Genomic DNA, 5,078 nt, shown 5'->3' on the forward strand with positions numbered 1-5,078 from the left:
AAATTCAAAAGTTGTTAAGATGACATTACACTAGTGACCATATYTACACACAATGTAGGCAGGCACAAAACTTGAGGCAAAAGTTTATTACTCAGTTGTCTTCCATAGAAAAACTAATGCCTTCTATTTTAAAATTGACTTCCTAACTGCATGGCTGAAAAGATAATGATGATTTGACCATATAATATTATTTGGTAAAATCTGGTTTTTCACATTAAGAATTTTCATGCATTTTCATGGAGTTACTTTGCTACTCAAAAATGGCTTTTAAATAATTCTTTTTTGCTTTTAGAAAATTCAGGAATATCTAACAAGTTTCTTCTSAGCATATGATTAGTTTACTTTTGTCCTTTTTTTTTCTGTTTGTTCCTGTCACCACATCTTATTTCCTCACTCTACTGTTCTGAGGAGAGAGGAGGTAGGGGATCGAATGAGTGCATGAAGGTAACTCCTCACATGAACCAGAAATATGCCATAATTAAAAGGAAAACAGCTGAGAAAGAATAAATCTTGTTTTAATGTGCCTGAGCTTGTATTAAAAAATACAGATGTACTGTATGCATATGAAATTTTTGATTAAAATGTCTCTCACCAGTCTGTCTCTTTAATTAAATAAAACCTGCTTGGTATTAATCAAAGCATAAAGAATTTATGCCCCAAATCCAGATTAATTAAAAGCCCAGAAGCTTGAAGAACAGACTGTGTATAAATACTAAAAYAAATCAATCTAAACATAATATTTATGTATTGGGGCTGTGTATTCCAAAAATATAAATAATTCCAGAAAATGATTTATGGCAGATTCACTGTGGAAATACATTGCTTATTAGGATATATTTAAACATGAAGTTAAGCAAACAGTTTGATTTACAAATTTTCTTTTTAAAACACTTAGTTTTTAATTATAGCTCTATTGGAACACTTTCTGATGAACAAATCATTAGAAATGTGCCCTTTAGTCTTCCAGTTCAGTAAAAGCAAGGCTGAAAAAYATCTTCTGTGGCCCTGTGGATTTGACAAAGTAATATTAAAATAACAATATTTATCTTTCTAGGAACAATGGAGCAGAAGTATCTTCAGTACTTCCGGTTCAATTAGTTAAAATAAAAAGAAAATAGTTTTGGAAGTAAAATATTTTTATTGAAGTCTAGGTGAGAAAATGTGCATAAAAATGTTGTGAGAGTTCTTTGAAAGAAGGGAGGTGACACTGGGGCCCAAAAGTAGCTTTTTGTAATGAACAGGAAGCCACTAATGAAAAAAYGAATGAGAAAGCTGAAAGCATTCAAGGGAGTTCCTAATCCCTGCCTGGGATTCCTGGGTTCCTGATCCCGTCCCAGAATTACCTATAACTCTCTAAATAGGAGAAGTTTGCCTTGGTGTTGGCATTACAATGCCTTTATTTCACAACCGTGTATCTGATTTTCAGGATCTATCAAGTTTCGGGGTGGAGATTTGGAAATTCTCAGCTCCCTGTGACAATTCAGCTTTAAGCCTTGCRCCAAAAAGCAGCAGTCAGGAGACTGTGCTCTTCCAAGGTTGGAGAGAAAGGTCACAGTGGATGTTCCAGCCTCATTCCATCATTAACTATAACAGCCTGAAGAGCTCATAACTCACGGAGCTGCAGAGATTATGTTCACACATTTACCTAATCCACTAAGTAACAAGTTGATGCAAAGTGCCAGTTTACAAGATTAATGGACTGCTGTCTCCACTGATACAAAAGATATTGAATATTCTGCCCAAAGAGTTGACTGATGGCTGCAGAGACTGCACAATGGTAATTTCTATGCAATTGCAAAATAATGCAAATTGTTCTTTCAATTGCCAGCACTTCTTATGGCAACAATGGCTGCCAGATACCACAGCTGTGAAGACAATGCGTGTCATTGCTGTAGCTGTCAAGTACCAGATTTAACACCTGTTTGCTAATTTTGAAAATGCACAACGTGGACCACAAGATAATGGCTTTRCTTGGAATGGGATAGGAACGCAAACCTTTGAAAGAGAAAGTTCTTATCCATCAAGAAGATATGCACTTTCCTGCTGAGGCCATCTCTTTTTTTTAATGCCTCTTCCCTCCCTTTGTCCACAGCAGTCATATTGCAGGCTTTTTTAAATTATATTTTTGTTCCAAATAAGCAGGTCTTCTTTTCAATGTGTTTTATATGAGGACATTAAAAAACTGGACCCAAGCTTTTGCAGGTTGTTTGTGGTTCAGGTAACCCACCTGAAAGTCCTAATTTTTGACATCTGCACAACAGCTGGTAATGAGTGTTGGAATTCTGGAAGTCTCTGGTTTTTAATCTTTTGCATTAGACTTGTTAATAAGGATAGATGGAAAGCAGGTGTGGCAGTGGTTGAGAGCGTTATTGGAAGACAWAATTGCTTGAACTATGGTGTTAATTTTTTTTTCCCTTCCTCCTGCACAGTTTGTCCTTCTTGCAGCTGCCCATTGTGCCTAAGTGGAGAATTACATTTTTTTTCACTATTTGCAATTCTAAATGAATACATGGAGAAACTCCAGGATTAATTTTTTTTATTTTTTGTTTTTTTGAATGAAAAGTCTGAGCATTCAAAATGAAGCAGCTGAGCTGAAATATGTTAACACGCACTGTTTAATCTCTTCAGAGCTGTGATCTAATGGTATCTGGAAGCCAGGGCTTCTTGTGTTTTGGTTCTGGCTCTAACACAGAATCAGAGAATCAGAGAATCAGAGAATGGTTTGGGTTGGAAAGAACCTTAAAGATCATCTCGTTCCAAGCCCCTTGCTCTGGACAAGGACACCTTCCACTAGACCAGGATAATATTAAGTTAGTATGAAGTTGTTCTGGATCTGTCTGCGCTGCACACTGAGCACAGAGCAGAGGTTCCCAGATACAGCTGAGCATGAGGAGTCACCGTGGCGTGGAGTGCAAGCTCACTCTGCAGAGATTATGTGCGTTCTGCATCAACCCATTTTCAAACATTGCATGCTGAAACAATCATGTYTGAGCTCCTGAGAGCAGACTGGTGACAGCATGATTGTTGCATGATTGATGCAGTACATAAAAAGGGGATACAGTGTAAATTTATGTTTGTTTCATTTTGCTTGTTTTGACATCTCAAACTTTTACAAAACCCATTCAAGACCAGCAATGAGTTAGCTAATGGTTTTGGTTAGTAATGCATAGATTAGAACCTGCTTTACAATGAAAAATATTAATAAAATTTTAAAAAGAAAAAAATCACGCTAAAGCTTTCTACAACAGTCATTTGAGGCAGCTAGCAAAAGGTTTTTTTGTAGCAGAGGGTTGGGACATCATAAGAGCAGATAAATATTAAACAYATTGGGAAAAAGCATTTCTTGCTAATGAATTAAAAAGGAACAATTACATTAAATAGTGAATGTATGAGTTAGTTTGAAATCCCAAGCTAAATGTCAGGATTCTATAACATGAAATAGCATTATAAATAGCAATGAGTCAGTAAGTGTTTTTGATCCTATTTTTCATTTCATTGTACATGTACTGTCTACATTATGTATATTGAGCCATTTAACCAACATTTTTAGAAAAACTCTTACATACCTTGTAAGATGTTACTGAATAACATTCAGCCAAAGATATTTTAGTCCAGTATTTTGCTAAATGATTTGGAAGTTCTGAAGTGGAGGAAGTGGATGACAAACCATGTTTTTTTTTCCAGATATTCTACTAGTACACAAACCCCATGACTCATGGTACTTCATGGTGCAACTTTCCTGTTTAATAATCAGCAGTGGACATTATTGTTGTGGATTTCTCCATCACTTTTTAATACTTATCCTCCATGAGCAGCTTTACAGCTCAGCTAAACCCTCTTTAGTTTARCCTCATCCTACAATTCTAGTTCCACTTGATGTATCCTGTATATTGCATTGTGAGAGGCAATTGTATTCTRTTTGCTCCAGCCATGACACTTTTCCTTTTGTGAAGTTTCTCCAGATCAAAGAATCCCAGTTTGCTTCACCAGATAATGTCATCTCATGCCTCTGACTGTCCTTGACTTCCTTCACTCTACCTTTTTCAGTTTTACCACCTTCTGAGAGGATAAAACCCCTAAGTGCATGCAGGATTAATTCAAGGAGTATATAATGTCATTTACACAGATTAGGAATAAAATAATAATATTTAAGAAAYATCTTTCTAGGCATCCTATGCTTTCCCTCTATTCCCCATACTATGTAAATATAGAGAAAATGAACTTTAAAAAGCTTGATATTAATATCAGAGATTATATAAACTTACTTTTTTTTTTTTTTTTAGTAGTAGTAGTTGTTGTTCATTTGCCATGTGACTGTTTAGAAATGGAACTCTTTATTTCCAATCCATGAAGAGTTAGATTCAACAGAGAAATTAGCATTGTAACTTTAGCAATGTGCAGAAGGAACTCCAGTGGTGCTAAGCTTGTCTTTCATTGCTGAAACAAGTCCTCCAGTCTGAAGCATGGTGTGTGTGGGGAAAGGATGACCTTCCCAAATTCACACTCGCATCTGCATTGGGTCATGGATGATAACACTATTTCTCGTGAGTACTCTTTGGAATGTACAGATTGTCCAGCATCATACTGACACCTTTGCCCTCAATTTCTCACAATTTCCTCAGCATTGTCTTTCCATCATATGCTGTGTTGTGGGAGTTCTTTTAAAGTTAAAATTCATATGAGGCAGCATCCTGATTAATATGATGCWAAAGGGTTCTTTTCATCTTTGGTCTACTAACCCATAAAATCCCACTGATTTCAAAAGGAATGCTTTACGTAGCAGTGAGCAGAGTTTGGTTCAATATTTAGTGGAGCTGATATGAGAGTACCACATGTGCTGAAATCTGAAATATGAGAGATGGGGTGTAGATAGCATTTCGAATACAGCCTCACTGTCACAAATGGAGTTGTGATCTGCTCTTTGTCATTCTCTTAGGCATTCTTACCAAGGTTATTACTACTGCAGGTATCATGAGATGTTTCTATTTATTCCCCTTCAGTATTTCTCTGCTAGAGGCCAAATTATGACTTGTCCTTGTGTAGCTACACTCTGGGATAAAGACAAAAGGTCTTCAAAG

The sequence above is a fragment of the Malurus melanocephalus genome, unplaced genomic scaffold (assembly GCF_030028575.1).
Source record: "Malurus melanocephalus ecotype Western Australia unplaced genomic scaffold, MMel_1.1 scaffold_458, whole genome shotgun sequence".
Lineage (NCBI taxonomy): Eukaryota > Metazoa > Chordata > Aves > Passeriformes > Maluridae > Malurus > Malurus melanocephalus.